Here is a 10884-nt window from a genome sequence, read left to right as displayed (position 1 = left end):
CATTTCAGTTCCATCAGTTTTATTTCATGCATTTTGAAGCCCTCTGCACATTTAGGATTATTGTAGCTTGGCTTAGTGTTATATAATGTCCCTCTTTACTCCTGATAATATTTCGTGTCTTAACTGGATGCCAGACACCATGAAGATTACGTGCCGCATTTTGTTATATTCCTTTGAATAGTGTTGGGTTTTATTCTCGGGCACACATAAGGTACTAGGAACCATTTGGATCTTTTGAACTTTTCTCTCCTGCTCTGTTGAAGTGAGTTCCTAGCATTCTTTAGCATATGGCTAATTTAGCTCTACTACTAAGATAATACCATTCTGAGGATTATACTCAGTATTAGAAGGTCTTTCTACTCTGGCTTGCTGAAATATAAGCAATTCCAGCTCTAGTAATTGTTCTGCCACTAGTTTCCAGAAGCTCTGATACATGTGTAGATATATAATCGGCCAAACATTTGAGGGCATTCCTCAAATGCTCTCCAGAGCATTCTCTCCTTTCTCTCTCCCCCTCCTTCCCTCTTCTCCCCTCCCTCTCTCCCTCTCCTTTCTAGTATAACACTCAGAAAATTCTAGCTGCCTTGACTTGCCCCCAATTCTGATCTCTGTCTCCTCAATTCAGTGGGATTGTTGAACTGTATTGGATTCCTCCTTCCTATGTTGCAGCCTAGAAATACCCTGTAGACAATGAGCTGGGACTGCCACAGGGATCACCTCATCTCTTTCCCTTCTATTACAGATTGCAATCCTGCACTGCCTGTTGTACATCTGAGAACTGCTGTTTCATGTATTTTGTTTGGTTTTCTAGCGGTTTAAGGCAGGAGGATAAATCTGGTCCTGGTTCCTCCATATTGACCGAAAGCGAAATTCCTGAAAGCCTCGGGTGCTCTTCTTAAGACAAATCTAATCCTGTTGCTCCTCTTCTGAAAACATTTCAATGACTTCCTTGGCAATCACTTTTTAGAAGAGTTAATAAATGAAGGAGGAATGAGACCTGTGGGTGTCTCTAAAGATAGAGGAAGCTAAAACATGTTCTTTAGAGAGCCAGAAATAGTAATAGAGTCTGACAATTAAAGGTGCTAACTCATAAGTGGGGGGAGGTTGGGGAGTATCACAAAGGTAATGGAGTAAATGATGGTCCAGGATCCTAGTGTCTTGGACAGAGAATCCCTCTGCCAGAGGCCACAGGTATGACTAAAACAATATTCCACTCTGGACATTCCAGCTATACAGCTTCATGCCCCCCCCCACCTGACCTATACATCCTTCATTCCATGGAATTTGTCCAAGAATATACAGCATGTAAGTCATTTTTACTATGTTGCCAGGTTCTGGAAGTAGGGTGGGGATTTTCTGAAAGAATTAGAGAAATAAACTGAAAACATCTTCTTTTGCTTCCAAGATTGAAAACTGAGAAGACAGAAAGACAGGCAATACTTTATTGAGATGGACCTAATCAGTTGGTGAAAAGTTGCATGGGTGGATGAGGTCTCAACCTGTCTGCTATGGACTAAAGTGTGCTCCCTCCCTAGATTCATAGTTGAAGCCCTAATCACCACTGTGACTATATTTGGAGAAAGAGCTTTTAGGAGGTAATTAAATTAAATGAAGTCGTAAGGGTGCAGTCCTAAACCAATAGGATTGGTGGCTTTATAAGATGCAATAAGATGAGGAAGAAGAGAGAGATGGACTAAGGAAAGGCTATGTGAACACATCGTTAGGTGGTGGCTGTTGGAAGGCCAGGAAGGGAGGTCTCCCTAGAACATAAGCATGCTGACATTCCAGTCTTGGACTTCCTACCTCCAGAACTATGAGAGAATCACTTTCTGTTGTTTAAGCCACCGAGTCTATGATATTTTGTTATGGAAGCCCAAGCTGACTAAGGCACTGTGGAGGAACCATGTAAGTTCAGGATGGGACCACTTGGGAGGGAACTTATCCTTTGCTTCTGGGTGATTCTTGGGCTGACAGAGCCACATAAGCCACAATCAGAGAAGGAGAAGGGCTCTCTGCTCTGATTGCTTTTTGCTAAAACTGTTTACTTGCCAGGGAAGGACCATTGTACTTCTAATGTTTTTGACTTTCACTCTGGGTTCCGGGGAGATCTGGGGCTGCCTTGGGTACCTAGAACGGTACTGGCTACGATAAGAAAGATACTGACATTTACTGAGGATTACTACATAATGTGATGTGCCAGACCATAGAGAGCTCACCTTATGTAATCTTAACAGCAACCTTCATTTTACGATTTTATTTTTAAGTAATCTCTACACCCAATGTGAGGCTAGAACTTACAGCCCTGAGATAAAGAGTCGCATGCTCTACCGACTGAGCCAGCCAGGTGCCCCAACAGCAATCCTCATTTTATAGCTGAGAAAACTGAGGCTCAGAAAGGTTACATGCATGCCCTCAAGTTGGATCTCTGTGCCATAAAATGAAAGAGATTCTCAGATTTTGTGCTGAGAGTGAATGCCAAGTTAGAAGGCTAACCCCAAACTAAGGGAACATACAGAGTGTGACATGTACTTGTACATGTCATAGTGAATTATGGACAGAAGAATCTTCTTTGGAGAACTTACGTACTGTCACAGTATAAATTTCAAAAAGTTGTACAAATATCGCGTGAACAAATGTCAAATGTTTTATTTAAATCATTAATGAGGAAACTACTAAGACAGTAAAGCTGGTGCAGAGAGCATTGGAATTGGGTACTTACAGGCAATAAAAAAAAAGAGGTTGCTAGATTAGATACAAAACTGGTTATAAAACCATAATTTTTAAGGTTATCTTTTCTGCCAGACAGAAATCATTTGCATCTCTACTAGACAAAAAAAATAAAAAATAAAAAAAAAATCTACAAGTTAACATGTAATTTCACAAAGTTTGGGACCATTAAACATTAGTGACAAAAGGAGTCAAACGAAGACACATTTTTCTAGACAATTAAATACTCATTGGTAGGTTTGTGAAGCAATGCCCCCGTATGCCATCAAAAGGCTGTGTGGGTCTTATTTCTACCATAGACTTATTGGTGCTGTTTCCACGTTTGGGTTGGTTATTTTTCTTGGTCTTATTTCTAAGTTTGGGTTGATTGTTTTTTTTTAAAAAAAAAAACACATTAGGAAATCTATTATAAGAGTCAAGCAGTGACAAGGAATGGGTACAGGCTTTATGAGGCTGGTAGCTTATGTAATATTGGGGTCTCTCTTTTTAAAAAGAATGCAGGGGCGCCTGGGTGGCGCAGTCGGTTAAGCGTCCAACTTCAGCCAGGTCACGATCCGCAGTCCGTGAGTTCGAGCCCCACGTCAGGCTCTGGGGCTGATGGCTCAGACAGAGCCTGGAGCCTGTTTCCGATTCTGTGTCTCCCTCTCTCTCTGCCCCTCCCCCGTTCATGCTCTGTCTCTCTCTGTCTCAAAAATAAATAAACGTTGAAAAAAAAAACTTAAAAAAAAAATAAAAAGAATGCAAAAATATTTTACTTTTTCCAATCTTAAAAATAAATGTGAATATGAGAACACGTGGTTTACATTTCTCCAGGGCCTAGGGAGGGGCTATGCACAAAAAGTTCCTTGAGGTTTAAGCTACATTAATTTCATAGTAAATTGCCTCTGTCTTTGACCATAGCATTATTTTGTGTAAGAATAATAAAGCAGTTGGTATAACAGGTATGTATCACCAACCCAAATACCTATGATTTCTTTGTGTTACCTAATACTGTGTATCATGTTAAGATCATTTGGTTCACTATTCCAAGTTATTAACACGGGAAAATCAGTTGAGTAAGTTCTCTACAGCCTTGCAAATTGTCTTTAAAATTTTATATGACCGGGAGCACCTGGGTGGCTCAGTTGGTGGAACCTCTGACTCATGATCTCAACTCAGGTCATGATTTCACAGTTCATGAGTTCGAGCCCCACATCAGGTTCTGTGCTGATGGTAGATCCTGCTTGGGATTCTCTTCTTCGCCGCCCCCCCCCCTCACCCTGCACCTCCCCTCCTCTCAAAATAAATAAATAACTTAAAAAATTTTTTTATACCAGGAAACACACCCAGGCATTGAATTTTCACTGGCCAAGAAGACACAGAGGGCTAGTATTAAAAAAAAGAAGAAGAAAAGAATCATTTGTGTTTAGTCCACGTGTGACAGAAAACTTTCTAAATGAATGTGTGCTCTCGTCAGACTCTCTTCTATCCGCATTCACTACAGAGGCTTCTGCCTTTATCAGCTCAATTCTTTCTAACCTCTAAGATCCACCTTTACCAGAATAGTACTTCTACCTTTTGATGGAGACTTGAGGTTGGGGAGTGAGGGGCAGGAAGAGAGAAGGGAGGTTCAAGGAGAGAATGAGAGGCAAGTATGTATACATGTACTGAGCACTTACTATGTGCCAGGCATCATCCTAAGGGTTCTGCATGTATTACCCTACCTGAGGGGGCACTACTATTTATATATATTATTACTACTTACATTATAAAAGAGGAAACAAAATGATTAAATAACTTTCTCTCAGGTATAGCCAAAACCTACATGTATATATCCCAAAGCAAAGTCATGTTCAAAGAAACACAAAAGATTTTGTATTTTTTTCTTTGTAGGGGAGAACCTTGAGTCAAAACCCAGAGTTTGTATCTCCCTTATTAAAATCCATTGGCCTCTCCTAGTGTCTAATTCCCTATGTATTTGGTTGCAAATGACAAAAATCCAACTCAAACTTTCTCAAGCCAAAAGGGTAACTAGAAGTGTCTGCCTTCAGGTATGGTTGGATCTAGCACCTTTAGTGATGCCATCAGAACTGTTTCTCTCTCTACCTCTTGGCTCTATTTTCTTCTCTGTGATGGCTTTCTTTCACCTGCACTTTCTCCCAGACTGCTGTGGGAAATTGCCTCCGGCAGCTCCAGCCTCACACAATGCCTACAACTAGAAACCTCAGAGTAAAATAGAACCTTCTCTTTCTCTCTCTCTCCCCACCCCCTCCTTCCCTCCCTCTCTCTCTTGATGTCTACACATCACATCACAGAGAAGACCAGTGCCCTGAAGGATTGACACCTCTGACTGGTCACATAAGGGAGGTGGGGAAGGTCTGAGGAGAGTTTAATCCTTCCAGGACCACACGGAGTAGGAGAAGCATAGTGCCCCAAAGGAAAGGAACATACCATCATAAGACAAAGGGGAAACAGCAATCAGGTAAAATCAACAGACTTCCAATATATCCTGAAAAGCTCTGCTCTCCCTCCCTCTGCTGACCCAGAACTCCTGTCATTCATGCTATTCAGAAATAATCATCCCACACCCCAACAGCCCTACACCCATCTACCCAGAGCTCTCAATAGATTATATTTCTGCTTTGCTACTCCCCGCTTCCATGGCCTCCTTTTAATTTAGAAGTACATGTCAATCATTTACATTTTAATGTGATTTTTTTTTTTTTTGCTAATGCACTGTGTCCTGATAACATCTGGTTGTAAAGCCTAAGCACACAATTAAAGCCTTTATTTCCAGCTTAAATTAATTTTTGTGTAGGCAACCAGGGAGGAAGGCTCTCCTCTGCGACACGTGAAAAGTCCAGCTGATGTCCATTTTCCCCTGTGCAAGTCATTAGCACACAGAGCCACCAATGTCAAGTCCTTCCACTGACCACACACCAGATCATCAAGGTAGGAAAACAGAATCTGACTGCGGCCTGTACCCCGAGAATTCCTTCCGCAAACAGTCATAGGATTTCTTTTAGTCCTGGGACACATTGGCAGCCACTTCTCAAGGGGATTTACTAGGACTCAGAATGATCTTGCCTTCTCTTGTTACCCAAACCAAAGAGTTGGCCCGATCACATTTCATGTGACGTCACCATACCTGAGCAGCCCTCTTAAATATTCTTGCACAATTCTCTTTATATTTGCTCTCTCAGTTGGAGCAAAAACACTTTATAACCCTTCAACTTAGTGATTTTTGACCACTTAATGCTTCTTCTTCTTCTTTTTTTTTATCTGCAAAGTAAATCTTTTGCAAGGCCTGCTACAGCAACAAAGGAAGGGAGAATTATACTGGCAGGGTGATGGCGCAGCATCCCAGATGCTACAAACAGCGGGAGTAAATGGAACACGACATTTCTTCCCCAGCACTGGGCGGAGGAGGCTATTAGTAAATTGACTAAGAGCTCACACACGCCTGGAGCAGCAGCAGTGAGATCTCCACTGCTGGGCCAACCTTTGGTTTTTAAATACATTCTGCCCACAGGTGGCCCAATGTTTTCTCCAAATTGTTTCTTGTCAACAAATGAGCTCACCCCTCACCCCCTACTTTTCACCCCAAAGCATTGCAAATTCTACCTCTACCCTGTGAGCAAAACAAAAGTGGATTTCCAGTGGAAGAAAATGCATTATATATTCTTTTATTTCTTCCACATTCTCCTGGTTGGATTGGCATTGATTCATGTAGCAAACTTATTCCCTAAGGAAAAGGCTTTACTAATATAGAAATGCTAAACAATACACACATCACCAGAGTTTATTTTCTTCATTCTGTTGGGGGGACTGGCCCCTATGGGCCCGTAATCAATAGGAACTTGCTATTTCCTTGCTGTAAAACACTTGGCTGTAAAAGATTGCCTTCCCTTCCTGTCTTCCCTAGGGCAATGTTTCTCTGCCAACCAATTCCATTGTGGCTGAGGTCCCAAAGACAGCTTAGGTTGTGTTTCCAGGAAAATTCAGGCATGTCCAGGTACCTCTGAAACACTGTGGACAAATAACAGAAGCCCACTTCCAGATCTGTTTTTCACGAAGGTTCAAGAAGCTTACTGAAGGAAACTCTTAAAGAAGGAGAATAGAACTGGCGTGTGCGAATGTGAGTGCAGGAGTGATTAGGAGTGAAGAGCTCACCTTGCCCTCTGGACTGGCCTTCCTGCTGCCCTCCCTCTTAGTTTTCCCCTGTACCCCTTCTCCTTCAGGTCTCTGGCTAGAGCTGGGGATGTTGAAACACAAAAACAAAGGAGAGGTGTTTCACTAAAACCTCTGGAGGAATTCGAGAGACGAAAGGCATATTCCCTTGTGGCCCATGTTTCAGGGTGTAACACAAATAGACAAAAGTGTATTTTCCCCATTTCATGGAGGGCAATCTGGAAGCCCAATATTGTCAACCAGAGCAGCAAAGGGCCAGAGCCACCTGGCACAGCCCAGTCTATCTAAATGAAGAAAGCTAGAAGGATGTCACAGGGAACAAGCTCACAACATGGAGGCAGGTTACGATCATGCCTCACTGAGGCTGCCATGATCCTGCACTCTTTGGTAATAATTTCAGGAGGGAAAGGGGACGGGAAGGATGTGTAGCTAGAGTTGCTGTAATTCTGTGATTAGTGGCTGAGTCAGTAAAAAACTAACTTTATTAGTATTTCTGTGACTATTTTCCCCCAGGTTTCTTGTAGGGAATTATGAGATTCACAGTTACGGTAAAAATGCATTTGCTCAACTGTCTGTGCTCTCCCCCCTCAACATAATTTTGATTCTAAGTTACTCCGTTTTCTAGTTCCTAAAGAAGCTGACATTTACGATCAATCTGGTTTTTCTTTAGTCCTGTAATGTACACCATTTCCAAGAGGTCCCTGGAGGTGTGGAAAGTCGAGGCAGGTCTAGAGATTACAATATTGGTTTCAAATAACAAGTACACTTCCAGCAGAAAAAAGAGAGCAGGCCAAATCTTCAGTCAGACTTCTACTGGGTGTCCCTTTTTTAAGACTGCAATTTGGACGCCTGCAATTATTTGCATTTTTGTTACTAATTGCTCCTGCCATTGGTGCAACCAACCACTTTTGGGTGCAATTACCCCCTTGTGGGAGCAATTACATAGGAAAACAGTTCTGCACGTGCAGCTAATTGTGACAAAACAAAAGGAGGCTGGGGAGGACGATTTGGCTCATCAAGTTGTAACGCCAACCTCAAACACGTGCCAGCAACAAAAAGGTGGAACAGAAGGACAGGGTAGTAACACCTACTCGGGGCTGTAGGCTGGAGCAGTCCTTCCTCTGTTTACCATATTTGTAGAAGATTAGATTGTGGACTTATTTAACTAGAAAAGAACAACTCATTTTGGCTACTCATTGGCCTAATGCTGAAGTGGGTTCCAGATACCAAATCAAGCTGGAGTCCTGTAATCACCCAGACTCTCAGAGAATGCCAGATTCTAACGAAATTCATTTTTTTTTTTTTTTAACAAAGAACACTGACACATCCATCCCATTGACACACAGGTCTCCCTCCCCTGTCTCTCCTAAACATGCCAACATAACGGTTTCAGCCTTAGGATGGGGAATGATGGTTAAGTGAGCTGACACATGAGGTCTGATGTCTGATTGCCACGGGCAGCGGCCCAAGTTGGCACAAATATTAAGGATTTTACACAAACAAGATCTTAGGGTTTCCAGGCAGCCCACGCAACGGGCAATCATCATATTGTATCTCATTGCCTGACTCAAATCGGGGAAGGATTCATTTCATAAGAAATGGAAAAAGGCGGCGCATCGAGGTCCACCCTCAACCTGCCTCTACTTCAGTCAAATTCACGCACACGCGCACATGCGCGCACACCCTACCGCCCCCGTAGCTATTTTCTCAGGGGAAGCAGTTAAGCGCAGAGGGTCTGGAGTCTGACTGCCTCATTTCGTCCTCTGCAAAATGAAGCCCACAGTAGCCCTGCCTCACAGCATGGTGACATTGACTAAAAGAGCCAATAAATGGAAACAGCGCCCAACATGCCATACATGCTATTTGTATCATCACTGACGATATTTCACTGCCAATATTTATTTCTAAATCTGTCTCCTCTCTGAATTGGTAAGAAAACTTACCCCAAACTTCAGATGACCCTAGAGGCTTTCCAGTCGTCCTCCAGCATCATTTCACACGCAGGCCTAAGGGGATATTAACTTCATTTGACTTGCTACTTTCTATCGATTAGAGGCCAGATTCTGGAAAAGTTAGATGTTAATTTGTAGAGGATTGATACAGTGCAAATGATTTTTAGCCAGTAAAGAGGCAAACCGTTTCTCTTAAATCAAAAAATGAACACAAAGGTTAAGGTTTTTAGGTTCCTGTAGGACATGAACGAGTTTTATTCTGAACTTTGCGATTTCTTTCATTGACTAAATTTATCCGTTTTTCCCATCTTCTTTTAAACCAGTTTTGCCATTTTGCTGATCTCCTTACTAACGAATTAAATAAACCTTTGAGGGGCACCTGCGTGGCTCAGTCGTTAAGCGTCTGACTTCGGCTCAGGTCATGATCTCACGGTTTGTGGGTTCGAGGCCCGCGTTGGGCTCTGTGCTGACAGCTCAGAGCCTGGAGCCTGCTTCGGATTCTGCGTCTCCCCCTCTCTCTGCCCCTCCCTTGCTCTCAATCTGTCTCTCTTTCTCAAAAATAAAGATTTTAAATTTTTTTAAATAAATAAATCTTTGACACAGACTCACTGTGTATTTTTCTGAGATCATGTTTTTACCTTTTAAAAAAGAATTTTTAATTTTTAATTTTTAATTTTTTAATTTTTTTATTATTATTATTTTTTTTTTTTTGCCAGAATCCAGGAACTCCTTGCAGCCAGGACTCTATCTCAGTGACCTCCATGCCCCAGTTCTATGTTTCTCCCTCTAATGTGCATCTGAATCAGCTGAGGATTCAGTGGGTCTGGGGGAGAGCCTGAAATGTGGAATTTCTAGCAGATGCTGCTGGCCTCAGGCCTGAGCACAATGCCTGGACTTGGAAAATGCAGATGCTTGGAAAACGTTTGTGTGTAAGCATCCACCTGTGGGGGCGATGCCATGCCTTACTCCTCGGGCCACCTGCCTCAACAGCTGTCCTTTAGTTTCACAACTTAAACACGGTAACACAGAGGATCTGACGTGCATGGGGACACAATTAGTAAAGCTTGCTTATCACAGGGACCCGGTTAGAAGAGAGGGTAATGAGAGTGTGAGGAGAGATGGCAGAGGGTTCACCATTAACAGGAGAACACAATCGGTTAGGATGTTAAGACTAAGCCACCTGTGATGGTAAGGGACCTTCCTGCCCCTGAAGTTGCCCCACCGCAGGACTCTCAGTGAGGGAGCGACATCAGCAGCATCACCCCCACCTCATTCCCCAAAGCCAGGTGGATCCCCTCTTAGGCTTCAGAGAAGTGAACCATGGCTGGCCTCACAAACACCGTGGGGCCTCTGCACCAAGGCAGTGGACTTAGTGTCCCACTCCTGTTGTCTTGGGGCACCCCACCTTCACATGTCTCCATGTATATACAATTAACATCAGTAACCTCTCCACTATTAGAAAAAATAATAATAATCAGGAGCTTGCGTATGAATCTAGGAGGCATTATGAGTGTCTACCACAGCGATTCTCCACTCTGGCAGCCCATTAGAACTGGAAGCTTGAGGGGCACCTGGGTGGCTCAGTCCATTAAGCGTCCGACTTTGGCTCAGGTCATGATCTCACGGCTGGTGGATTCGAGCCCCCGCTGGGCTCTGTGCTAACAGCTCCGAGCCTGGAGCCTGCTTCAGATTCTGTGTCTCTCCCTCTCTGTCCCTCCCATGCTCGCTCTCTCTCTCTCTCTCCCTCTCTCTCAAAAGTAAACACTAAAAAGAAATTAAAAGAACTGGGAGCTTGAGTGAAAACGTATGCCCAGTGTCACCTCCAGAGAGTGTGCCGTAATCAGTCCGGGAGGGGACCTGAGTATCGCACGAGGTCTTTAGGGAAAATGGCCACATCAGCTGCACCGTCCGAAGAAACTGGGACGTTGTTGCTTATCAATTCCTTCCCTCAGGCCAGCAACACATTAGGTTGAAGTGTCTCTAGCCATTTTAGGAGAATTGCAAATTTTCAAAGAAAGTAGCTTTAATTCTTTGT

At 43.1% G+C, this 10884-nt stretch overlaps 1 long non-coding RNA gene across 1 annotated transcript; it reads left to right on the top strand.

Annotated features, from left to right (window-relative positions):
- Positions 1–1407: 1407 nt before the first annotated feature.
- On the top strand, positions 1408–6492 carry LOC121033832 (uncharacterized). The gene is made up of 3 exons (XR_005792141.1): positions 1408–1595; positions 5525–5658; positions 5997–6492. It is a non-coding gene; the product is annotated as an uncharacterized LOC121033832 (long non-coding RNA).
- Positions 6493–10884: the final 4392 nt, after the last annotated feature.

The sequence above is a fragment of the Herpailurus yagouaroundi genome, unplaced genomic scaffold, assembly GCF_014898765.1.
Source record: "Herpailurus yagouaroundi ecotype Mexico unplaced genomic scaffold, PumYag 159, whole genome shotgun sequence".
Classification (NCBI taxonomy): Eukaryota; Metazoa; Chordata; class Mammalia; order Carnivora; family Felidae; genus Herpailurus; species Herpailurus yagouaroundi.
This window is presented reverse-complemented; position numbering and strand designations above follow the sequence as displayed.